This window comes from Hyperolius riggenbachi, chromosome 9, assembly GCF_040937935.1.
Source record: "Hyperolius riggenbachi isolate aHypRig1 chromosome 9, aHypRig1.pri, whole genome shotgun sequence".
NCBI classification, from domain to species: domain Eukaryota; kingdom Metazoa; phylum Chordata; class Amphibia; order Anura; family Hyperoliidae; genus Hyperolius; species Hyperolius riggenbachi.
This window is the reverse complement of record NC_090654.1, coordinates 295,954,787-295,982,765: the sequence shown is the minus strand read 5'-3', so window position 1 is coordinate 295,982,765 and position 27,979 is coordinate 295,954,787.

The following is a 27,979-nucleotide window of genomic DNA, read 5'->3' as shown; positions in this document are numbered from 1 at the left end:
AGAGTAAACAGACAGGTTCTCCTCGGAGCCACGCCCTGCAGCCAATCACCTTGCGGCTCTCATCTCTGCAAGTCTGCATGTCATGTGACAGTCATTGGGAGTTACAAGAGTCACTGTATGGTGTGCAGCTACACTGAACAGAGGGATGGGGAGGACCTGTTCGGCCGCCGGATGCAGGTGAAGTATTATAACATTCTGCTGCTCCCCCACGGGGGTTACTGTTACGCCTTTGAACGAAAGATAGATCATGCATTAAAGGATAAATCCAGGCACCAAAAATAAACAAAAATCAACTTACCTCGGGCTTCCTCCAGCCCCTTGCAGCCGTCCTGTGCCGTCACCACAGCTCTGCTCCCCATGGGTGGCTCGAGCTTCCTCCAGCCCCTTGCAGCCGTCCTGTGCCGTCACCGCAGCTCTGCTCCCCATGGGTGGCTCGGGCTTCCTCCAGCCCCTTGCAGCCGTCCTGTGCCGTCACCGCAGCTCCGCTTCCCACTGGTGGCCCGGGCTCCCCTCCAGTGTCAGAGCACTAGTTGCACTCAACCGTGCGTCTCACGTAGTCGCGCTGTCGTCATCCGGACTGTACTGTGCAGGCGCAGCACTTCTGTGTCTGCGCAGTACAGTCTGCATGATGTCAGTGTGACTCCATGAGCTGCACATTGGAGCGCAGGCAGATGCCGACCTCGTAATCTGCACCGGAGGGGACCGGGAGCCACCGGAGCAGCGGCGAGGGCACAGGAAGGCTGCCAGGGGCTGGAGGAAGCCTGAGGTAAGTTGATTTTGTTTTGTTTTTTGTCTCGACCTTCCCTTTAAGAAAGATAAGGCAGATTTAGAGATATAGGGCTTGATGCACAAATAGCACGCCTTATCAAAGTTAGCACGCCTTATTAAAGTTAACACACCTTATCAGAGTAGCATAGCGAGCCCGCAGGGGCTCAGGGCAGGACGAGTGGAGCTCTCATCATTGCCAATTAGCAGGCAGAAGTTTGCTATGCTACTCTGATAAGGCGTATTTATGTTTTATACAGTATTTCTCTTTTAAAACTCTATATCTCTCTGGTGTGTATAGCAAACGGCACATTTTATATTAGTGAAGTCATTTTTAGATGTAGGGCGCTGTAAGGGAACCGGGGCTCATGGCAGAGGAAGTGGAAGAGCGATAGCGGACTGCAGCTTAGACTTCTGAAGGATGCGCCCTCGTTCTACACCCACTCATGCCAGTCTATCATTGTATGTATCAAAGCTCACACAGAGCTACTGCAGACAGCACAGAATGAGATGGTTCATCAGATTACGCCAGATGCAGCTGTGTCAAACCTTCCATTCACCTGTTTGATTCTCGCTCGCAGACTCTACCTCTGTCAAGGTAATCCAGACAATAGACCTACGCGAAGCAGCCTTTCTGTAGAGTTATCACACTGCCATATTGTTCAGTATACCGCAGGACACAGATGTTCCTCAGTGCGTCAGTGTCCTTGTATTGTTTGCTCTCTTAGCTGCAGGACACATCGGTCTGACTTGATATTACAGATTGTTCTCACTGAGTTCTGTCGGAACAGGATCATAGTTCAATATGACACCTTCTATTAGTTGTTAAAGGATAACCGACCTGAGGTAAAGCTACATAAAGTAACCACAGTGGTACGTTTATGCTGGATCCACATAGCTCTGTGCATTGTCCATTTCTCTCCTAGTACCCCCTGGACTCTGTAATCACTCCTTGAAAATTATGACTTTTGGCTTCAGTCAAAATTTTAAACAGGAAGAGGCAGGCTTGCTGTGATGTTCCCCCCTATCACCTTCCCAATCCCTCCTCTTAAAGGACCAGAGCCCTCATTTATAAAATTATCCTCCCTGTAGAGGAGGTGCATAATAGAGTGGACCATTTGGGGTTTGATAATTACCTACAAGGTGGCTGCTCTTCTGGACCCCATACATTATTATTATTATTATTATTATTATTTATTTATAATGCGCCAACATATTCCGTGGCGCTGTACAATGTAAGAAAACAAACAAGGGATACATAATGATACAGACAATGATATACATGAAATATGAACACTGATACAAGATACAGCACTGCTGATTACAACTTGATTTAACATGATGACTAAAATGTATACATTTCTAACAGTGTGCAAGCAATTGAATTAATAACATTCCATGACACAAAAGGGTGAGAGCCCTGCCCTTGCGAGCTTACAATCTAAAGGAATGGGGTGGAAACAAGAGGTAGGGGAAGTATACAGTATATGTACATGCAGTGCGCAATTAGGTTATTTAGTGGGTGCATGGCCTAAGCTATAGAATATGCTTGTCGGAAAAGGTGGGTTTTGAGGGAACGTTTAAGGATTTCGAAGGTGGGAGAGTGGCGGATGTGTTGTGGAAGGGCATTCCAGAGGAGGGGTGAGGCACGTGAGAAGTCTTGTACACGTGAATGTGAGGAGGTAATTGTAGAAGAGGATAGAAGAAGCTCGTGTGCAGATCTGAGATTGCGGTTGGGTTGGTATCTGGAGACTAGTGAGGAGATGTACAGGGGAGAGAGATTGTGGAGAGCTTTGGTTAAGAGTTTGAACTGAATCCTCTCATTAATTGGTAGCCAGTGAAGAGCTTGACAGAGAGGGTCAGCAGAGGAAGAGCGAGAGGAGAGATGAATGAGTCGAGCAGCAGAGTTTAGTACAGAATTGAGCGGTGTTAGTCGGTTAGTTGGAAGTCCACCAAGCAATATATTGCAATAGTCCAATCGAGATATAATAATAGCATGTACTAACATTTTGGTTGTGTCATGGGAGAGAAAAGGTCGGATACGTGCTATGTTTTTCAGTTGGAAATGGCAGGAGCTGGTTAGGGAGTTAATGTGAGGAGTAAATGAGAGAGAAGAATCAAATATTACCCCCAAGCACCGTGCTTTGGGAACTGATGTTATAGACGTGTTGTTAACATTTATTGTAATAGCAGGCAAAGGGGTGGACAGGGATGGTGGAAAGACTATTAGTTCAGTTTTATTCATATTAAGTTTTAAGAAGCGAGAGGACATGAAAGAGGAGATAGCGGACAGACAGTCGGGAACCCGTGTGAGGAGGGAGTTAAGGTCTGGGACCGAGAGGTATCGTTGTGTATCGTCTGCATATAGGTGGTATTGGAAACCAAATGAGCTGATTAAGTTACCAAGACCGTGCATGTAGATGGAGAAGAGGAGGGGACCGAGGACAGAGCCTTGAGGTACCCCTACAGACAGAGGATGTGAAGAGGAGGCCTGATCTGAATAAGAAACAGTGAAAGACCTTCCAGGCAGGTAGGAAGATATCCAGGAGAGAGATGGATACATATGGATTTTGCCATATGGATTGGTGAAAATACACATGGACGTGAGAAAACTGATTTTCACCAAATGCATTGAAGTCTATGGACTCAAGAAAACACAATTTTGCACATATCAGTATAAATACTAAAATGTATGGGCATGAATGAGAAAACTAATTTTCACCAAATTCATTGTTGTCTTTGGGCATCAGAAAATATATTTCACACAAATTAGTAGATATGCGAAAATATATGGGTAAGCATGCAGGCGGAAATCATTTTTTTTTTTTTTTACAAATGAGTTGAAGTCAATGGGCGAGAGAAAACACATTTTCAAGAATGTTCTTGTTATAATGTAAGTATTATATGTAGGCCTCAGTTATTTGAACCGAGTTAGTTGAAAGGCTTGATGTGCACAAGGTCTCTTTAAGCATAATTTCTCGGAGAAATTTTTTTACCAGAAGCAGATTGTCCTCGTCCGAAGGACAGGGACACTATCTGTTCAAATGTACCAACTTTCAGACTGCAAAGGGGGAAAACAGAGGCCAATATTTACTAAACAGAATATTCCTGTATGTAGAGGAAAGGCATCATAGAATATTAATCAAGTAGGTGTGTATCAGGACATCACAAGGGATCTGAACCAATCATAGATGGTTCAGATGATGACACAGTTAACTCTTTCCTGGTCAGTATTAAAGGTCATGAGTTGCCAACTGAGGGCACTCTTGTGTCCTATCTACTGGCTGGAACCCTTTACTTATATATATTTATTTATGTCTCGTTAGTTATCTTGTATGCTGTATATACTTAATTTAGATGTAAAGTAGTCTAGAAAGAAGATAACTGACTAACATTCAGGAGGAATGTTAGTCAAGAGATTGTAACGCAACGGACTTAAACAGAAGAATTTGCTTTGCTAAGATGTAACGAACTGTATCTGTATATCTGTTTACTGAATAAACAACTTGGAAGCCTAAAGAAGGTCTATCTCCAATAATGCTTTCTGTGTTGAGAGTCAAGTTATCTCACAGTCTGTGAGGTGCAACTCTCAAGGTCCATACTAGTGTTGGGCGAACATCTAGATGTTCGGGTTCGGGCCGAACAGGCCGAACATGTCCGCGATGTTCGGGTGTTCGACCCGAACTCCGAACATAATGGAAGTCAATGGGGACCCGAACTTTTGTGCTTTGTAAAGCCTCCTTACATGCTACATACCCCAAATTTACAGGGTATGTGCACCTTGGGAGTGGGTACAAGAGGAAAAAAAAATTTAGCAAAAAGAGCTTATAGTTTTTGAGAAAATCGATTTTAAAGTTTCAAAGGGAAAACTGTCTTTTAAATGCGGGAAATGTCTGTTTTCTTTGCACAGGTAACATGCTTTTTGTCGGCATGCAGTCATAAATGTAATACATATAAGAGGTTCCAGGAAAAGGGACCGGTAATGCTAACCCAGCAGCAGCACACGTGATGGAACAGGAGGAGGGTGGCGCAGGAGGAGAAGGCCACGCTTTGAGACACAACAACCCAGGCCTTGCATGAGGACAAGAAGCGTGCGGATAGCATGCTTTGTACCACCATGCAGTCATAAATGTAATAAAGATAAGTGGTTCAATAAACAGGGACCACGCGGCAACGCTAACCCAGCAGCAGCACACGTGATGGAACAGGAGGAGGCGCAGGAGGAGAAGGCCACGCTTTGTGAGACACAACAACCCAGGCCTTGCATGAGGACAAAAAGCGTGCGGAGAGCATGCTTTGTACCGCCATGTAGTCATAAATGTAATAAAGATAAGAGGTTCAATAAACAGGGACCACGCGGCAACGCTAACCCAGCAGCAGCAGCAGCAGCAGCACACGTGATGGAACAGGAGGAGGCGCAGGAGGAGAAGGCCACGCTTTGTGAGACACAACAACCCAGGCCTTGCATGAGGACAAAAAGCGTGCGGATAGCATGCTTTGTACCGCCATGTAGTCATAAATGTAATAAAGATAAGAGGTTCCATAAACAGGGACCGGCAACGGTAACCCAGCAGCAGCAGCAGCAGCAGCAGCACACGTGATGGAACAGGAGGAGGCGCAGGAGGAGAAGGCCACGCTTTGTGAGACACAACAACCCAGGCCTTGCATGAGGACAAAAAGCGTGCGGATAGCATGCTTTGTACCGCCATGTAGTCATAAATGTAATAAAGATAAGAGGTTCAATAAACAGGGACCACGCGGCAACGCTAACCCAGCAGCAGCAGCAGCAGCAGCACACGTGATGGAACAGGAGGAGGCGCAGGAGGAGAAGGCCACGCTTTGTGAGACACAACAACCCAGGCCTTGCATGAGGACAAAAAGCGTGCGGATAGCATGCTTTGTACCGCCATGTAGTCATAAATGTAATAAAGATAAGAGGTTCCATAAACAGGGACCACGCGGCAACGGTAACCCAGCAGCAGCAGCAGCAGCAGCAGCACACGTGATGGAACAGGAGGAGGCGCAGGAGGAGAAGGCCACGCTTTGTGAGACACAACAACCCAGGCCTTGCATGAGGACAAAAAGCGTGCGGATATAGCAGCAATGCTTTTTGCCGCCATGCAGTCATAAATGTAATACAGATGAGAGGTTCAATAAACAGGGACCGGAAACGCTAAACCATCCCAGATGTTCATCGGTCATGTTACTTGGTTGGGGTCCAGGAGTGTTGCGTAGTCGTTTCCAATCCAGGATTGATTCATTTTAATTTGAGTCAGACGGTCTGCATTTTCTGTGGAGAGGCGGATACGCCGATCTGTGATGATGCCTCCGGCAGCACTGAAACAGCGTTCCGACATAACGCTGGCTGCCGGGCAAGCCAGCACCTCTATTGCGTACATTGCCAGTTCGTGCCAGGTGTCTAGCTTCATGCCCGGTTTCAGGTCCAGCGGTGCCAGCCACAAATCCGTCTGTTCCTTTATTCCCCTCCAAATTTCCTCCCCTGTGTGCTGCTTATCCCCAAGGCAGATCAGCTTCAGCAACGCTTGCTGACGCATGCCAACAGCTGTGCTGCACTGCTTCCACGATCCTACTGCTGCTGGTGCTGGGTTAGCATTTCCGGATGAGGTACAGCTTTGAGATGCGTTGGAGGAGAAGGAGTCAGAGAGGTAGGTGCTGCTGTTGTTATCCAGCTGTTTGCGGCGTGGGCAACACCCGCGCCGTAGCAGGTGAGGAATCGCTGCCAGGCTCCACAAGGTTCACCCAGTGCGCGGTAAGGGAGATGTATCGACCCTGGCCGAACGCACTCGTCCAGGTGTCAGTGGTGAGGTGAACCTTGCAGGCAACGGCATTCTTCAAGCTTCGGGTTATTTAGCTGACCACGTGCTCATGCAACTCAGGCACTGCAGAGCGCGCAAAGTGGTAGCGGCTGGGAACAACGTAACGTGGGATGGCCACTGACATCATGCCCTTGAAGCTGTTTGTCTCCACCACTCGATATGGCAGCATTTCGCAGGCCAGAAGCTTGGCTATGCTGGCTGGCTGTTACTGCCACGGCCCGGGGGTCATTTGCTGGCAATTTCCTCTTGTGCTCAAACATCTCAGAGACAGACAACTCAACCGTAGCGCTGCACACCGAAGGGCTGTTGGTTGTTGTGTTTGATGAACACTGGGAGACCTCAAGAGCACTAGTCCGGAAAGTGACAGTGTCAGCATCGTCTGATGTTTGTGAATGTTGTGAACCACGCAATGGCTGGGCTACTGCTGCTGCTGAGGCGGGTCTGGTGGTGAGTCTGGTGAACCCAAGGGAGGCAGTGTTGCTGGTGGTACCCTGTCCTGCCGCGTTTGCCCACAGAGTGGGATGTTTGGATAGAATGTGGCGGCTCATGCTGGTGGTGGAGAGGTTGTTAATACTTTTCCCCCTGCTCAGGCGGGTCTTGCACACCTTGCAAATCGCCATGGTAACATCCTCAGTGCAGTCTTCAAAGAAAGCCCAGACTTTAACTGGCTGAGGACTCGGACCTCGTGCGTGATGTGCTGGTGCTGCTTAACCCACTGCTGGACGCTTGAGAGGTCATCCAAGTAATTATCTGGTCCTGTTCTTTTGGATCTGTGAGGGTTGTTGTCCTGGACAACATGGGCAGTATTGAGTGGGTTTTCTTGGGTGCTCCCCTGTGGCCTGTACGTGAACCGTCAGGGGAAACACCTCTTCCCTTGCCCCTCCCTCTTTCACCGGATTTCTTCCTCATTTCACTTATCCTTAAAGTACACGCTGACTGGCAGCAGTACAGTGGCAGTACAGAAATGCTATACAGTGGTGGGTGAGCGGTGTACCACTATTGTCAGCAGTGACACAGAGCACAATGCTATACAGTGGCGGGTGAGCGGTGTACTACTGTTCCCAGCAGACACAGAGTGGAAGTAAACACAATGCTATATAGTGTGGCTGAGCCGTGTACACAGAGTGGCATTAAACACAATGCTATATAGTCTGCTATATAGTCACCCCGAACAGGGTGATGTTCTGCAGAACCCGAACAGTGGCAAACACTGTTCGTCCAACACTACTGGGAGGGAACGCAGATTTTAGTACCTAAACACACGATACAACATGTTTTCCGGGGTCGGACTCTGAGGCACATACAGATGGTCCCGATCATCATCCTCATCATACAACTCTTCTCCTGAGTCTGACCCACCCACCACCTCTGCCACCCCAACATCCCCAGACACAGACCCCTCATCGTCCTCAACATTAACTTGGGATGCTGGCCTGAGCCAGACCTCCTCCTCCACATCAGGCCCCATCATCTCCTCAATGGCAGCCCTCATTAATCGCTCTGGCGACGGACTGATGGACACAACGTTCTCCTCCGGGGAGGGCTGCTGCTGACCACTGGCTGCTGGGGTGGATGTTATAGCTTGCGTGGGGCGTTGGCTGTTGCTGTTGTTGGGAGTGCTGCTCACAGCGGAGGTCTCTGGGGAACTCATGTTGAGCTCATATAGTGGTTGACGGTGAGTGGAGTATTACTGATCCCAGCAATATACACACTGACTGGCAGAGTACGCAATGCTATATAGTGTGGCTGAGCGGTGTACACAGAGTGGCAGTAAACACAATGCTATATAGTCTGGCTGAGCGAGCGGTGTACTACTGTTCCCAGCAGAATCAGAGTGGCAGTAAACAATGGTATATAGTCTGGCTGAGCGGTGTACACAGAGTGTCAGTAAACAATGGTATATAGTCTGGCTGAGCGAGCGGTGTACTACTGTTCCCAGCAGAATCAGAGTGGCAGTAAACAATGGTATATAGTCTGGCTGAGCGGTGTACACAGAGTGTCAGTAAACAATGGTATATAGTCTGGCTGAGCGAGCGGTGTACTACTGTTCCCAGCAGAATCAGAGTGGCAGTAAACAATGGTATATAGTCTGGCTGAGCGGTGTACACAGAGTGTCAGTAAACAATGGTATATAGTCTGGCTGAGCGGTGTACACACAATGCTATATAGTCTGCTATATAGTGTCAGTAAACAATGGTATATAGTCTGGCTGAGCGAGCGGTGTACTACTGTTCCCAGCAGAATCAGAGTGGCAGTAAACAATGGTATATAGTCTGGCTGAGCGGTGTACACAGAGTGTCAGTAAACAATGGTATATAGTCTGGCTGAGCGAGCGGTGTACTACTGTTCCCAGCAGAATCAGAGTGGCAGTAAACAATGGTATATAGTCTGGCTGAGCGGTGTACACAGAGTGTCAGTAAACAATGGTATATAGTCTGGCTGAGCGAGCGGTGTACTACTGTTCCCAGCAGAATCAGAGTGGCAGTAAACAATGGTATATAGTCTGGCTGAGCGGTGTACACAGAGTGTCAGTAAACAATGGTATATAGTCTGGCTGAGCGAGCGGTGTACTACTGTTCCCAGCAGAATCAGAGTGGCAGTAAACAATGGTATATAGTCTGGCTGAGCGGTGTACACAGAGTGTCAGTAAACAATGGTATATAGTCTGGCTGAGCGGTGTACACAGAGTGTCAGTAAACAATGGTATATAGTCTGGCTGAGCGGTGTACACAGAGTGGCAGTAAACACAATGCTATATACTCTGGCTGAGCGAGCGGTGTACTACTGTTCCCAGCAGACACAGAACAGTGAACAGAATGCTATATAGTGTGGCTGAGCGAGCGGTGTACCACTATTCCCAGCAGACACAGAACAGTGAACAGAATGCTATATAGTGTGGCTGAGCGGGCGGTGTACCACTATTCCCAGCAGACACAGAACAGTGAACAGAATGCTATATAGTGTGGATGAGCGAGCGGTGTACCACTATTCCCAGCAGACACAGAACAGTAAACAGAATGCTATATAGTGTGGCTGAGCGAGCGGTGTACCACTATTCCCAGCAGACACAGAACAGTGAACAGAATGCTATATAGTGTGGCTGAGCGGGCGGTGTACCACTATTCCCAGCAGACACAGAACAGTGAACAGAATGCTATATAGTGTGGATGAGCGAGCGGTGTACCACTATTCCCAGCAGACACAGAACAGTAAACAGAATGCTATATAGTGTGGCTGAGAGAGCGGTGTACCACTATTCCAAGCAGACACAGAACAGTGAACAGAATGCTATATAGTGTGGCTGAGCGAGCGGTGTACCACTATTCCCAGCAGACACAGAGTGGCAGTAAACAGAATGCTATATAGTGTGGCTGAGCGAGGTACACAGAGTGGCAGTAAACAGAATGCTATATAGTGTGGCTGAGCAAGCGGTGTACTACTATTCCCAGCAGACACAGAGTGGCAGTAAACAGAATGCTATATAGTGTGGCTGAGCGAGGTACACAGAGTGGCAGTAAACAGAATGCTATATAGTGTGGCTGAGCAAGCGGTGTACTACTGTTCCCAGCAGTGACACAATGACAGGGGGGACCCTGGCTAGCGTGGCTGGAGCGCGAACTACCCTGCCTGCCTACCCAAAGCTAAACCCACAGACAAATGGCGGAGATATGACGTGGTTCGGGTATTTATTTACCCGAACCACGTGACCGTTCGGCCAATCAGAGCGCGTTCGGGTCCGAACCACGTGACCCGTTCGGCCAATCACAGCGCTAGCCGAACGTTCGGGGAACGTTCGGCCATGCGCTCTTAGTTCGGCCATATGGCCGAACGGTTTGGCCGAGCACCGTCAGGTGTTCGGCCGAACTCGAACATCACCCGAACAGGGTGATGTTCTGCAGAACCCGAACAGTGGCGAACACTGTTCGCCCAACACTAGTCCATACACACGCCGGACTGGAGGCAACAACGGGTCCGTCGTCACCTCCCACTGGGTGGGCGTTCCGGCGACAGTCCAGCGTGTGTACAGTCTGTGGGCGGACTGATACGGCTGTTACTGAGCGATCCGCCTCTGAGCGATCCGCCTCCAGTCCGGCGTGTGTACGGGCCTTAAGAATTTGCTGGTGCCGAAGCAAATAGGTGATTTATAACAGTTCTCATTTTAGCAAAAATGTGTACTCTGTGAAAATTATATCATTTTTTTGCAAAAATTTAGAGTCAGGTGAAAATGCAAATGTTATGCAGCAGAATGGCGGCGTTTGTAACTGTGTATATGTGTCATTGTTCAGCATGCGGTGGGGTTACCCAGTTCTGAAAGTTCTGAGGAAGTTGCTCCAGGGTCCACTAATGTGTTTGAGGTTGCCGCAATTTTGTATAAAAATATCATATATGGTGAAAGGCTGGGTAATGTATTAGCGGGGGAATCGGGGGGGATCAGCAGCAATTGGGGGGTCCTGGGAACCTGTACTAGCTGGCCTAGTGCTAGCTAAAGCTTTTACAGGCATGGGATCTGTTACATTTATATTGGGGGATTCAAGGCTGCGAAAGCTCCTGCGCGGTGTAACGCCCAGAAGGTTAATACACAGTACATGTACACACACTATCATAGTTCTATTATTTTTGTTGTTTATGCAAACAATATGTAAAGTTTGGCATTTATTCAGATTGAGGGCAATTTGACAATCTATCATACAATAAAGTTGGTCTGAATTTTCCAACATGACCAATCTCAAAAAGATCAGAAAAAAAATTGTGAAATTCTATCGGATTTCTCTTTTGAATACATATTTAAAAAAAACCACAATATTTGTTGTACAATTGATCTTTTTCATTGAATTGCAGTTACTTTGAACAGAAATATTTTATTGTGTGTGGCCACCTTAAGCACTTCCCGCCAGCCGATTGGTGGTTGAAAGTGTCTGCGTGTGTGTACCGTCGCTTGCACGTGTATGTGTCCCCCCCCCCCCCCCCCCCCATGTATTCCAATCTGCTGCACTGCACAATGGATTCATTTTAAAACATCCATTTTGCATTAACTAGTTAACCTCTTGAGGACTGTGGTGTTAAATTCCCGCCCCAGGACTTGACACCAATTGGCATTAAGCAGTCCTCAGGTAGTTAAATGGAGCAAGAGGTACATGGGGGCTGCCATATTTATTTATTTTTAATCAATCCCAGTTGCCTGGCTCCCCTGCTGATCCTCTGCCTGTAATACTTTTAGCCATAGCCCCTGAACAAGCATGCAGCAGATCAGGTGTTTCTGACTGAAGTGTGACTAGATTAGCTGCATGCTTGTTTCAGATGTGTGATTCAGACACTACTACAGCCAAAGAGATCAGCAGGACTGCCAGGAAACTGGTATTGTTTAACAGAAAATAAATATGGCAGCCTCCATATCACTCTCACTCCTGGGGCCATATGCAATTCCCTTTTTCTCCTAAGTTTTCTCCTAGGTGATAATGTTTCTTCTCTTTAAAGCGGCTTAAAACTCTGACAAAATATTCAACAAAAATGTGTTTTGCTACTTTTTATAACCCATACAATTATCATATTTGCTTTTGTGCACAAGTATTATAATTCATTTATAAATTATAGCTTCCCAAAGTTCAGTTTATTTACTTTGAAAGCTGACTGTTGGCATTCTGTTGTAAATGCAGCCATCAGTGATTTCTGACCTGTGTTTCACTTCAGGACTCATTAGCAGAAGTTTCTGCACAGCCAGAGAATGTTTCCTTAATTGTATCAAGTAAAGAATGTATACAGAAGATAAGCTAATCACCAGTTCGGATGCGGCTGCCCCTGCAGGAGAAAAAGTCAGTCCTGTGATGTAACCCTTTAAATGCTGGTTTACTAAAAAAAAAACATTGTGTTAGTATTTTATATGTTGTAAATAATCTTTTTAGAGCAAAGAAGAAATAATGGGTTATATTCCACTTTAAAATAACTTTTCAGCATTTTGCAAATGAAAAAGTATCAAAAGGTAGTAGATAAAGTACTGTCAAAATTATTTTGTGTATTTTCTTGCTTGCTGGTGGCGCTTAAAGAGACACTGAAGCGAAAAAAAATGATATAGTGAATTGGTTGTGTACTATGAATAATTACTAGAAGATTAGCAGCAAAGAAAATATTCTCATACTTTTATTTTCAGGTATATAGTGTTTTTTCTAACATTGCATCATTCTATAATATGTGCAGATTACACAACACTCAGCATTCAAAATGATTCTTTCAGAGCAGTCTGTGAACTAATGACCTCTCCTCTGGCAGAGAAAAAGTAAATAGTTTACCAACAGTTGAGATAATAAAAGTCAGATAACAGCCCTCTCCATGACTTTGAAAGTCATAGAGCTTAATGGCTTTTTTGCATAGAGATAACAACTGGAGTTTCTTAACTCTTCCTGTACTGGAAACAATTAGACTGATGTATCTGATCTTAACGTTTTATTTCTTAGCTGTACTACACATACAAATCATAATATCATCATTTTTTTTTCGCTTCAGTGTCTCTTTAAAAGGCATTTTATAACAAGTTGTAAAAATATCAACTTGGAGAAAACTAAGGTGAAAAAGTGAATTGGATATGGGCCCTGGTGTCCTTCAAGACAGACTGAAACACTGCCGTAACATGGTTCCCTTAGCACAGAGCGGCAGTGGTACTGAGCGGTAGGGGTGTTGCTGTTACACTCCTCATCTGAAAGGTAAATATATATTTTTGTTGCCTGGAGTCCCGCCTTCCTGTCCGCAGACATATTTACAAGTTCACACCTTTACCTTAATGACCCGAAGAAAACACAGCGAGCAATGAGTGAGATTCAGTTGTCATAAAGCATCATGATTAGTGCTGAGAACGTGTTCATTTATCTGTAAACCTGCAACTGCAACCATCCCGTCTCGCTAAACAATTCCAGCCTGTTTGTGCGCGTCCTTCCCCGCCACGTGTTCTTCCCAAGCTACACGTCCTTCCCCGCCACGTGTTCTTCTCAAGCTACACATCCTTCCCCACTACGTGTTCTTCCCAAGCTACACGTCCTTCCTCGCTACACGTCCTTCCCCACTACGTGTTCTTCCCAAGCTACATGTCCTTCCACGCTACATGTTCTTCCCAAGCTACACGTCCTTCCACGCTACGTGTTCTTCCCAAGCTACACGTCCTTCCCCGCTACGTGTTCTTCCTCGCTACACGTCCTTCCCCGCTACGTGTTCTTCCCAAGCTACACGTCCTTCCCCGCTACGTGTTCTTCCTCGCTACACGTCCTTCCCCGCTACGTGTTCTTCCCAAGCTACACGTCCTTCCCCGCTACGTGTTCTTCCCAAGCTACACATCCTTCCCCGCTACGTGTTCTTCCCAAGCTACACATCCTTCCCCGCTACGTGTTCTTCCCAAGCTACACATCCTTCCCCGCTACGTGTCCTTCCCCGCTACGTGTCCTTCCCCGCTACGTGTTCTTCTCAAGCTACACGTCCTTCCCCGCTACGTGTTCTTCCCAAGCTACACGTCCTTCCCCGCTACGTGTTCTTCCCAAGCTACACGTCCTTCCCCACTACGTGTTCTTCCCAAGCTACACGTCCTTCCCCGCTACGTGTTCTTCCCAAGCTACACGTCCTTCCCCGCTACGTGTTCTTCCTCGCTACACGTCCTTCCCCGCTACGTGTTCTTCCCAAGCTACACGTCCTTCCCCGCTACGTGTTCTTCCCAAGCTACACGTCCTTCCCCGCCACGAGTTCTTCCCAAGCTACACGTCCTTCCCCGCTACGTGTTCTTCCCAAGCTACACGTCCTTCCCCGCCACGTGTTCTTCCCAAGCTACACGTCCTTCCCCGCTACGTGTTCTTCCCAAGCAACACGTCCTTCCCCGCCACGTGTTCTTCCCAAGCTACACGTCCTTCCCCGCTACGTGTTCTTCCCAAGCTACACGTCCTTCCCCGCTACGTGTTCTTCCCCGCTACGTGTTCTTCCCCGCTACGTGTTCTTCCCAAGCTACACATCCTTCCCCGCTACGTGTTCTTCCCAAGCTACACGTCCTTCCTCGCTACGTGTTCTTCCCAAGCTACACGTCCTTCCCCGCTACGTGTTCTTCCTCGCTACACGTCCTTCCCCGCTACGTGTTCTTCCCAAGCTACACGTCCTTCCCCGATACGTGTTCTTCCCAAGCTACACGTCCTTCCCCGCTACGTGTCCTTCCCAAGCTACATGTCCTTCCCCGCTACGTGTTCTTCCCAAGCTACACGTCCTTCCCCGCTACGTGTCCTTCCCAAGCTACACGTCCTTCCCCGCTACGTGTTCTTCCCAAGCTACACATCCTTCCCCGCTACGTGTTCTTCCTCGCTACACGTCCTTCCCCGCTACGTGTTCTTCCCAAGCTACACGTCCTTCCCCGCTACGTGTTCTTCCCAAGCTACACATCCTTCCCCGCTACGTGTTCTTCCCAAGCTACACATCCTTCCCCGCTACGTGTTCTTCCCAAGCTACACATCCTTCCCCGCTACGTGTCCTTCCCCGCTACGTGTCCTTCCCCGCTACGTGTTCTTCCCAAGCTACACGTCCTTCCCCGCTATGTGTTCTTCCCAAGCTACACGTCCTTCCCCGCTACGTGTTCTTCCCAAGCTACACGTCCTTCCCCACTACGTGTTCTTCCCAAGCTACACGTCCTTCCCCGCTACGTGTTCTTCCCAAGCTACACGTCCTTCCCCGCTACGTGTTCTTCCTCGCTACACGTCCTTCCCCGCTACGTGTTCTTCCCAAGCTACACGTCCTTCCCCGCTACGTGTTCTTCCCAAGCTACACGTCCTTCCCCGCCACGAGTTCTTCCCAAGCTACACGTCCTTCCCCGCTACGTGTTCTTCCCAAGCTACACGTCCTTCCCCGCCACGTGTTCTTCCCAAGCTACACGTCCTTCCCCGCTACGTGTTCTTCCCAAGCTACACGTCCTTCCCCGCCACGTGTTCTTCCCAAGCTACACGTCCTTCCCCGCTACGTGTTCTTCCCAAGCTACACGTCCTTCCCCGCTACGTGTTCTTCCCCGCTACGTGTTTTTCCCCGCTACGTGTTCTTCCCAAGCTACACATCCTTCCCCGCTACGTGTTCTTCCCAAGCTACACGTCCTTCCAGCTACGTGTGCTTCCCAAGCTACACGTCCTTCCCCGCTACGTGTTCTTCCCAAGCTACACGTCCTTCCCCGCTACGTGTTCTTCCTCGCTACACGTCCTTCCCCGCTACGTGTTCTTCCCAAGCTACACATCCTTCCCCGCTACGTGTTCTTCCTCGCTACACGTCCTTCCTCGCTACGTGTTCTTCCCAAGCTACACGTCCTTCCCCGCTACGTGTTCTTCCTCGCTACACGTCCTTCCCCGCTACGTGTTCTTCCCAAGCTACACGTCCTTCCCCGCTACGTGTTCTTCCCAAGCTACACATCCTTCCCCGCTACGTGTTCTTCCCAAGCTACACATCCTTCCCCGCTACGTGTTCTTCCCAAGCTACACATCCTTCCCCGCTACGTGTCCTTCCCCGCTACGTGTCCTTCCCCGCTACGTGTTCTTCCCAAGCTACACGTCCTTCCCCGCTATGTGTTCTTCCCAAGCTACACGTCCTTCCCCGCTACGTGTTCTTCCCAAGCTACACGTCCTTCCCCACTACGTGTTCTTCCCAAGCTACACGTCCTTCCCCGCTACGTGTTCTTCCCAAGCTACACGTCCTTCCCCGCTACGTGTTCTTCCTCGCTACACGTCCTTCCCCGCTACGTGTTCTTCCCAAGCTACACGTCCTTCCCCGCTACGTGTTCTTCCCAAGCTACACATCCTTCCCCGCCACGAGTTCTTCCCAAGCTACACGTCCTTCCCCGCTACGTGTTCTTCCCAAGCTACACGTCCTTCCCCGCCACGTGTTCTTCCCAAGCTACACGTCCTTCCCCGCTACGTGTTCTTCCCAAGCTACACGTCCTTCCCTGCCACGTGTTCTTCCCAAGCTACACGTCCTTCCCCGCTACGTGTTCTTCCCAAGCTACACGTCCTTCCCCGCTACGTGTTCTTCCCCGCTACGTGTTCTTCCCCGCTACGTGTTCTTCCCAAGCTACACATCCTTCCCTGCTACGTGTTCTTCCCAAGCTACACGTCCTTCCCCGCTACGTGTGCTTCCCAAGCTACACGTCCTTCCCCGCTACGTGTTCTTCCCAAGCTACATGTCCTTCCCCGCTACGTGTTCTTCCTCGCTACACGTCCTTCCCCGCTACGTGTTCTTCCCAAGCTACACGTCCTTCCCCGCTACGTGTTCTTCCCAAGCTACACGTCCTTCCTCGCTACGTGTTCTTCCCAAGCTACAAGTCCTTCCCCGCTACGTGTTCTTCCTCGCTACACGTCCTTCCCCGCTACGTGTTCTTCCCAAGCTACACGTCCTTCCCCGCTACGTGTTCTTCCCAAGCTACACGTCCTTCCCCGCTACGTGTCCTTCCCAAGCTACACGTCCTTCCCCGCTACGTGTCCTTCCCAAGCTACACGTCCTTCCCCGCTACGTGTTCTTCCCAAGCTACACGTCCTTCCCCGCTACGTGTCCTTCCCAAGCTACACGTCCTTCCCCGCTACGTGTTCTTCCCAAGCTACACGTCCTTCCCCGCTACGTGTTCTTCCCAAGCTACACGTCCTTCCCCGCTACGTGTTCTTCCCAAGCTACACGTCCTTCCCCGCTACGTGTTCTTCCCAAGCTACACGTCCTTCCCCGCTACGTGTTCTTCCCAAGCTACAGGTCCTTCCCCGCTACGTGTTCTTCCCAAGCTACACGTCCTTCCCCGCTACGTGTTCTTCCCAAGCTACACGTCCTTCCCCGCTACGTGTTCTTCCCAAGCTACACGTCCTTCCCCGCTACGTGTTCGTCCCAAGCTACACGTCCTTCCCCGCTACGTGTTCTTCCCAAGCTACACGTCCTTCCCCGCTACGTGTTCTTCCCAAGCTACACGTCCTTCCCCGCTACGTGTTCTTCCCAAGCTACACATCCTTCCCCGCTACGTGTTCTTCCTCGCTACATGTCCTTCCCCGCTACGTGTTCTTCCCAAGCTACACGTCCTTCCCCGCTACGTGTTCTTCCCAAGCTACACATTCCACCATGCTACGTGTTCTTCCCAAGCTACACATCCTTCCCCGCTACGTGTTCTTCCCAAGCTACACGTCCTTCCCCGCTACGTGTTCTTCCCAAGCTACACGTCCTTCCCCGCTACGTGTTCTTCCCAAGCTACACGTCCTTCCCCGCTACGTGTTCTTCCCAAGCTACCACGTCCTTCCCCGCTACGTGTTCTCCCCAAGCTACACGTCCTTCCCCACTACGTGTTCTTCCCAAGCTACACATTCCACCATGCTACGTGTTCTTCCCAAGCTACACGTCCTTCCCCGCTACGTGTTCTTCCCAAGTTACACGTCCTTCCCCGCTACGTGTTCTTCCCAAGCTACACATCCTTCCCCGCTACGTGTTCTTCCCAAGCTACACGTCCTTCCCCGCTACGTGTTCTTCCCAAGCTACACATCCTTCTCCGCTACGTGTTCTTCCCAAGCTACACATTCCACCATGCTACGTGTCTGGCAACACACCTTCCTTCCTGAGCTGAGGAGTTGTTATAATGTAGCAGCATCTAAAAAATGTATTCATTCAAATATAGTGCTACAAAACAACATGCCGGCTACATGTATACAGTATAGCAGTGGTGGTGATTGGAGAACCTATGACACGCATGCCAGTGGCGGTACTCAGAGCCCTCTCTGTGGGCACACATGCTGTCTCCCCAGCTAGTGGTGTAGAATCAGACGATAAGGGGGTCTGCCATAGGCAGCCTTACAGTATGCGGGGCCTGGGGCGAGTGTCATATGCGGGGCCTAGAGCCAAAGTATAGGTGCCCCCACTATAGGTAGCCAGCTATAGGTGCCCCCAGGCAGCTGCTCTAAATTCTGGAGGGGGGAGCCCCAGGTAAGGGGGGGGAGTTAGGCCCTCCTCCTTGCCACTGTGTGCCCCCTGCTCCCCCTTCCTGCGCTGCTACTCCCTCCTTCAGCTAGGGGCCTGGGGCGATTGCCCCAGTGATTGCAGCCTCGCGTTTGCTGCATCACTGTACTGTAAATCACTGTCACACAAACCTTTTCACATCACTGTTGAGTTTGTAGTGCAGTGTTAGGCCCACACTGTACAAGCAGAGATTTTTGTTTACACGTTTTAAAAAAGCCTGTGTAAAATACGTATGGGGGGCAATTTTGCCATTGATCTTCCCCTCCCCCCTTCCCCTCTGCCATGCAACTGCCTGGGTTTTTAGACAGTTTTTTAAACATCAATCATGGCTGCAGATATGCCCTGAAGGTTTTTGACGTTTGCCTGGCATTAAAGTCAATGGTGTCTGCCTCGAACGTTTGGTTCGCTAACTTTTGCGGAGACATTCATGAAAGGTCCATCACTAAGTAAAAAAGTAGAACTGTTCTTATTATCATGTAGGGGACACTTTATTATATACTTTATTTCCTGCTTGAAGATAGACATTATATAGATTATGTATAGCAGTTTTGGTGTTTTTACATTAATTATTTGTCACATTGCATTGTGTTTACCATCAGTAATAATATTAACGTGTGATGAAACGCGGAAAAGCAGCCGCCTCTGCTCAGCGTGAGGCGGCTGCTTCTATGGAGAGCAGGGCGGAACGCGGAAAAACCGCCGCATCTGACACGGCGGTTAGCGCGCATGGCCCCGTTACTGACACTCTGTCCCGGCGTGGGGAGGCCGCCGCATGTGCTGTGAGCGGTGCGATCAACCCCGCGCATGGGACCGCAGAGACATTGCAAAACAGTGTCGGTGTGGCTGGGACTCATAGTCCCTCGAGGTTCAGAATGACGCGCGTGCACACGGAGAGGCAGAACTTATATGGCAGCCAGAAAAAGGTCAGCTGACGACTCTGCTCCTTCCCATTGGTCCAGCACTTAGGGAGGTGCTGGAGAATGTCTGTGTATATATACTGCCGGCTGTTCAGTTGCTGGTTGTCTGGCGTTGCGATCACAATGTGGTAGCACTCAGACCTGAGTCAGATCCTAAAGTGTGCTGGGACCAGCTGGAGCTGTAATCTTACACTTAGCTAGATTCTATTGATAGTCTAAAGTAGTAGTTTGATTGTGATTATCTGTTATCCTGAACTGGCGGTTATCCTGAACTGAGTTCGGCGTAAGCCGCCGCAGAGGATTTCTCAGGCCCTGGTGGGACGATTTGCATTTTTTATTTTTGTTACACGCAGCTAGCACTTTGCTAGCTGCTTGTAGTACTTGATCGCCGCCGGTTGCCGCCGATCCACCGCTTCCCGCCGAGAAAGAGAGCCCCCCCCCCGCAGACACCAGCCTGGCCAATCACCGACAGGCTGCACTATGGGGTGGATCGGCACTCCCTCTGACGTCATGGCGTCGATGACGTCACCCCGATCGTCGCCATGGTGACGAGGGAAGCCCTACGGGATTTCCTGATGGGTATGATCGCCGATGGCGATCGAAAAAGGGTGGGAGGGAAGGAGCAGGGAGGGGGAATAAAAAAAAAATAGGCGAAAAAAACCACCCGGGGAAGTGGCCACAAATCAATTGACCGCCAGGGAGATTATTCTTGTGTAAATGACAGATTGCAGTACTGCCAGTAATTGTGTTTTGTACACTCTGCATATCATCCTTAGAAACTATTGTAGAACCTTTTAGACATGTAAGTCAATATTACATGTGTGTTCCTCATTCATACATTAGGGGTGCTGGTAACCCCCAAATCTCACCTGTAGCATTACATATCTGGTTCTCTAGTCCATTATAATTACCCCCCGGCATTGCAGTAAGGAGCTGTAACAGTTGTCATTGCTGCTTATCCCAAAGACTATCTTCTATAATCTGTATCAGGTCAGCTTTGCAGTGACACTGAAGCAAAACAAACCTTATGATAATGAATAGTATGTGTAGTACGGATAATGAATAGAACATTAGCAACAAAGAAAAGACTCTCATATTTCTATTTTCAGTTATATTGCTTTTTTATATATGGATAACATTGCATCATTCTCTCCTATTTGCAATTAGAAACCACACTCTGTATATTAAACTATGAAACAGAGCTGAGATAATGACCCTTTGAAATTCCCTGCAGTAAAATCTTATCTGAAGCTGCCTCTCACTGTTCCTTCCTTCAGACTGATTTTAAGCTATGATGGGTGATCACATGAAAAATCATTTGGCAAGGCTGTTTATTAGTTATATTGTTTCTTTATAGGATAGGATTAGTGTGCTTATAAAATAAATACATGCTAAATCAGACTTCCTGATTAATAATGCAGTTGTAGTTAATGACTGAGTTTTCTCCCCTATAAAGGTGCAAGAACCCCGACTATTAGAACCTCCCTCACTTCCCCAAGCATTAGCCAGTATACAATACCATAAAATACTCGAATATAAACCAATCTGAGTATAACCTGAGGTGCTTTTTTTTCCTTCAGACACCAGATAATTATTTGACTCCCCCAAATAGCATTCCCTGGTGTGTAGTGCCCTCCTCCCTCCCCATACAGCATTTCCTGGTGCATAGTGCCTCTCTCCCCATACAGCATTCCCTAGTGTCTAGTGCCCCCTCTCTCCCCTACAGCATTCCCTGGTGTCTAGTGCCCCCCTTCCTCCCCCTACAGGATTCCCTGGTGTGTAGTGCCCCTCCCTCCCCATACAGCATTCCCTGGTGTCTAGTGCCCCCTCCTTCCCCCTACAGCATTCCCTAGTGTCTAGTGCCCCCCTCCCTCCCCATACAGCATTCCCTGGTGTCTAGTGGTCCTCCCTCCCCCTACAGCATTCCCTGGTGTCTAGTGCCCCCCTCTCTCCCCCTACAGCATTCCCTGGTGTCTAGTGGTCCTCCCTCCTTCCCTGAACTTTGACCTTTGACTAACAGAAAGCTCTTGTATGATCGTTTGGAACCAGTGCTATCTGTTAATGTTTTGTCTACCAAGGATGATGGGAACACAATACTGCCTTTGGGATGATGTTTCAATGTAAGAACCAATACAAGACCCCTATGCAATTAACTTTTTATCCTTAGTTTTCTCCTAGGAGATTATTTTTTGTATCTTTTATTTAGAATAACTTTTCAGCACTTTGTAATTGAAAAAGTACCGAAAAGTAAGTGGAAAAGTACTATAAAAACAAGTTTAAGTGTTTTCTTGCTTGCTGTGGATTTAAAAATAGTTTGACAAGTTTAAAAATTTCACTTAGGATAAAACTCAGGAGAAAAAGAGAATTGCATTTGGGCCTCTATGTAGACAGCTGCATGAATTCCACACAAAAAACTTACTCAAAACAAAACTTAATAGCACAATCATACAAGTACTCAATAGTTTATCAGTCAGTATGGAGGGCGTGGCTTCTCCCCCCCTGCATGCTCATGTGACTAAATGGAGATTATTGACTGGCTAGGTGTGCACAAGCAACTTGAGGTCACTGAAGGTGAGCAGAAGATCTTTGAACTGGTGCTGCACATATCCTCCTTTTTCATTTGCAAGGAAGTACAATTTTCTTCTACAAATGGTTTAACCTCCCAGGCGGTCTATTAAAACCGCCAGTATGGCGGCGCAGCACTTTTTTTTTTTAAATCATGAAGCTAGCCTAGCGCTAGCTACATGATAGCCGCTGTGCAGCGGCATCCCCCCACCCCTTCTGCGATCAGAGCAAACAGGAAATTCCATTCAGAACGGGATTTCCTGTTTGCCTTCGGCTGTCGCCATGGCGACGATCGGGATGACGTCATCCACGTCATCCATGTCATGGCGTCTGGGGGAGTCCCGATCCACCCCTTAGCGCAGCCTGGCCAGGCTTCGCAAGGGGACTCGGGGGGAGCCCTCTAAGGTGGCGGGTAGCGGAGAATCGGTGCGGAGCGGTGGCGATCGGCTTGTACACGCAGCTAGCAAAGTGCTAGCTGCGTGTAACAAAGCAAAATTTGTGCAAATCGGCCCACCAGGGGCTGAGAAATCCTCTGCGGCGGCTTAGCCCGAGCTCAGATCAGGCTTACCGCTGAGGAGGTTAAACGTTTAACAAATGGGCCCATATGCAATTTTCTCCTGAGTTTACTCTTAGGTGATATTTTCACAACTTGCCAATAAAATACTTTGTAAGCAACCAGCATACAAGAAAATAGTCAGAATAATTCTGATAGCACTTTTCCATTGACTTTTTTGTACTTTTTCAAATGCAAAGTGCTGAAAAAATGTTTTAAATACAACATGGAAAATTATCTCCCAGGAGAAAACTCAGGAGAAAAAGTGAATTGCATATGGCCCATTATTTTTTGAAAGTAGATGTTAACTTGAATGTGCACTTGAAAAATTACTTTAAAAATGATTTTTTTGTTTGTTTGTTTTTTTAACCTCCCTTATACTAAGTGAATTGAAATAAGAACTAAAAAGTGTAGTTGTTTATTTTACAAATGACTCAGAACAGTTACATAACAATCCTTCCCGGTGATAATGACTAAACTCCGCTACACATGTCTGTTATCTGATACAAGTGTGGTTTCGCTGTCAGAGCTAGCAGTCTTTTGTATATTCTGTACATCGTGTAAAAATGTAGCACCATCATTTATCTCCCAATTAACATTTCCCTGCTTCTAGCCTTGTTTTATATGAGTTTGGCATTCACCGGAGCTCTTTATTGTGTTTGTCATTTATTTATGTAGGTAAAGACTTTCAGCTGGGATGCCAGGATTTTCTTACGACGAGGATTGAAGTGTTGGAAAAGATTCCATGATTACATAATACGTACGGTTAGGCCCCGGCCACATTTAGGCATTGATAAAAGAATCTCAGGCAAGACAGAGAAAAATAAAAAGAGAATGTTTTATTTTTTTCTGTACATTAAATGTTTTTGTTATTTTTTTTTTAAAATGGACCCAGAATAAAAAAAAACAACAAAAAAACAACAAAACGATCTCAGGCTGTCACTTAAGTGATTAATCTAATCTATGGTTACTGCATTTCCCTCCACTTCTCTTGTTTTCCCATCTAATCATTTCTTTGTTTAATTTATGCCCACTTCAGTCTCAATTATTATTTAAAATCTCTGCTTTTTCCGTGACAGCCAAGATGCAGCGATTCTCTCTTTCAGCTGTTTCTGCCAATGATGTCTTTGGCATGACAGAAGGGAGCCTGTTTCAGATGAATACTGAAAATCATTTCAAAGACTTACCTTGCAGACAAACCTTTTCATTAAAACTTTCCTACGTGGCTTTTTTCCCCCCCTTAATTTATGGGTTTCGCTGGCCTTTCCAGATCACCTGCAGCCTTGTCTCCAGGTAAGGCAAAGACATCTTACGTAACGCCACCGCGCTGACCAGACACTGTGTTCATAAATGACATCTAGAAATGATCCACAAATGCATAATGCATAAGCCACATGCCTTTAATAGGAGCTGTTTTACCCACCAATTGAAAGGCATCACAGTTCTGGGTTTGCCATCATTCCTATAGTGTGTAGAAAAATGCAATAATTAAATATGTTTGGAAAATGTGAGCATTGAATTTAAGCGTGTCTTTAGTGGTGATGCCTTTTTTTTTCTATTTAATGCATTTTTAAGGCAATTTGGTTAGTCTATTTGGTGGTTTCTTGGTCATAAAAACAATATAGTAGTTAATAATTTAAAAATCAACCACCTCATTATAGAAACATGTGGTTTGGCTGCAAAAAAAATTTAATAAAAAGCACAGGCTGTTGATCATTCTTTCCTCTGGGTGCTGAGAGTTGTTAAATAATTATTACTCAGACGTTATCAGCACTGTTTTTGAAATGATATTAGTGGTGCGCGTTTTGATTTCTGAAGGTTCTCCACAATCGCAAATCATATGTTTATCATCTGAGATGTGCCTTTGATGCTGGCAAGAGATAAGAGCCAGAAACTGCTTGTTGTCGATTCTGAATTCTTTTGCAGCTGTAAGACAATAGCAAACCATTTTGACATTAGGTAAAAAAAAGAAAATCTAAGGCAAGATTTAGAGGGCTGCAGTCATTGCAGGTAGAGCCGCGCAGAATTATGTGCTGTGTTATGAATTAACACTTGTAATAGAGCACAGAAGCATTTCTAAATGTATCACTGGTTATTTATACCAGTATTAATAATATCAAGTACTTCAAAAAATAACCAAGGCATGCATTTTCATCTCGGAAAGAAAGGGACAGTTAACCATGCAAGGGCTCGGTGTTGGAGAATTTATCACTCCTTGTAAAGTCGTGTCATTTAATAGCTAATAACATGACAATCGCTACCATGTGTCTATAACATTCTTGGCTAATAGCAGGAAAAGATTTCCTAAAATAAAATGTAATAAATCTGATATTTCTTAAGCTAGAAATAAAATAAAACTGTAGTTTTTGCATTTTGAATTCCACAGTTCAAAACATATATTGATTATACAATCATGTGCAGATGGCCTAAGATATCATACGTGGCTTTAAGTTCATCATAACTTATAACACCTTGGGGAAAAAATAGCACATTTACCCCCAGTGGCCTCTCCTACTCTGCCACTGTTTTACAGGTTATCAAAGAGGGCTTTAATGGATATATATCCTAAAATACCCATCATGCCATGAATACATTTCATCGATTTATTTCTTGAAAGGGGTTTGTGTTATATTATACACGATACTATCCACATTGTTGATTTTTAATAATACTCACAAGATATTTTTCAATTAGGGCAAGATATTAAATTCTACCTGTAAAAACACTTATTATGACACAGTTAAGTCTAGCCACATGCTGTAGACACAGCGCAGATTCTCATCATCAATATAATATGGCAAGAAGTTGTGGTAGCCACAAGGGGATTCTGAAAAAGCTGCCTTTGAGGCATAGAACTATACGTAAAAAAAAAAGAAAAAAAAAATCTTCTTTGGTAACATGATCATTTTAAGAGATTCAAATTCAAAGTAACATCACAAAAACAGTCTGAAACGGACAAAAAAGAACAACCCACAATTTAATATGACTGTCTTGCTTGCTGTATAGAATATGTGCCTAACGCGTTTTTTTGTTTTTTTTTCCACTAACAGATATGTTCTGTTTATGTCAGTGCACTAAAGTCTACTTCCAGTTTAGCCTATTGTTCTTTTGCCTTGCACATATCTGTAGCATTTTCAATTATGGACAGAATGAAATGCAGCTTTATGCGTTTGGAATGCAGATTAAGTAAAGAAGATGAATTAATAGTCTACAAAAATTAGCTCTATTAGACAATCTGGAGCGACTTGGCAGAGTGCCTGCCTATTTTTACTTGAACATTTGTTAACTGCTGATGAAAAAAAAAAATTTCAGCGCTCCTACTTAGGTGAAGAGATGTATTTGCTTTTTGGTTGGAATTAAACACAGTCTAAGCAATCAACATGCTGTTGAACGGCTCGTGGTGCTGTGTCTGTCAAAATTAACTTCTCCGGAAAATAGAGGAATCTGTTCTTATTTGAAAACTTCCATCGCTGGTGTCACTCCTGCAAAAATAATGTTAGAAAATTCTGCCATATTTATTCAAACAGAATAAAAGACTGAGAAAGGAAAGAAACCTACTTATGGGGGGATTTTTTTCGCGGAAGGGGGGGGAGGATTTTACCCACTACAAAGTACATTTTAGGCCAACCTTTACTGACTTTAGATGAGGTTCGATATTTTTTTAAAGTCCTTTTATGTTGGTTAGGCAAGGGTAAATGACAATGGCATTTTAGGCCAACACAGATTTGTAGGCATTTTAAAAAAATACATTAGAATGTTTGTTGGTGCTTTATTTTTCTTTTTTGTTCTTCCTAAAAAAAATGTAAAGGGGTCGGAATTGTTTTCTTCCAATTGGTGCTTGTACACATTGCGGGGGCTTACATTAAGGTATTTATCCCTTTGTGTATTGCTTACAGTAGATATCCACCCCCCATAACCTCTGTTTTTCTTTCTACCCCTCGCTGCAAACCTTTAACAAGTTCACATCCATCTTACCACAAAAGTACACATCAGAGAGAGTCGTAAAAGAGCAACAGAGGTATAATAACATTAAAATGCTCAAAGTACGTCAACATGTCTACTTAAATCTCATTGCATATTCTTAACATGTAACGCTCTCTATTCTTTGCGTTCACAATGAACACTAGGAGATGAAAATGATTTTTACTGTATTGCCGAGCTGCTGACAGGGAAATTGTAAACAGTCATATTTCACGCCTGAGCAACAACGAACATAAAAAAAAGATTAAAACAAACTATTGTTTCATTAGTCAAGCATTTTTAAATTGCATTTACAGCTGGATTCACACCGCCGTGCAATTGTCTTGGCACAAAGTGAGAGTCCAGGTGCTCATACAAACTTGTTGAACAAGTGCAAAAGATTTTGGGCAATGAAGGGGAATTTAAAAGTCTACCACTAACAAACGGTGGCTGCGCCCACGCCCACAACTGGCAACCTGCTCCCATGTGTTTCCCATGAAACTGCCACTACAATTATAGCAGAGATTTGTAGCAGTGTCTCCTCTGTTTGACTTGAGACGTGGAAAATCCTCAGAATCATTTTTTATTTGGACAAATAATTTTGAGCACTTACAAGGAGTTTTGACTTGGCAGTTGCCTAATGGACACAGACAATATGATACAAGGATGGACAGTATAGACATTATGAGTCAAGGACCCTATATGAGTTAAGTGGTAGCAAACAGGGTGAGAAGCGTACATTTTTAGTTCTATGCTGTAATGCTATCAAGTTCTAGCTGTTTCAGCATTGCTGTTTGTGCTGGATCAATTAACATGGTTCTGCATTAAGCATGGCTACCGGCTGAGGGAGGAGGCTGTTCCTATGACTGGAAGTTTTTGTTGCGACTGACTGGTATTAGTGATGGGCAAACACCTGGATGTTCGGGTTCGGGAAAGTTCGCCGAACATGGCCGAGATGTTCGGCATGTTCAGGCCGAACCCCGAACTTCCCGAACATCCCGCTTTTGGGGGCCCTATGGGGTCGCAGGCATAAGGGGGGAGCATGCCCCGATCGCGGGGGGGGTCGGAAATTCCCCCCACCCCCTCCGCTAGCGCTCCCCCCTCTGCCCGCTTCCCCATACAAAAGTTTAAGGAAAGTACCTGTAATAGTGGATGGCCTGGCAGTGGCACTGTGGAGTGAGGAGGAGGAGTCCAGAGAGTGACGTGTTGAGGGAGGCCGGGCAGCGGGCATGAGGTCAGAGAAAGGGCGGAAGTACCACAAGGGTACTACCGCTGAACCGCCCGCTGCCCGGCCTCCCTCAATGCGTCACTCTCCGGACTCCTCCTCCTCACTCCACAGTGCCACTGCCAGGCCATCCACTATTACAGGTACTTTGCTTAAACTTTTGTATGGGGAAGCGGGCAGAGGG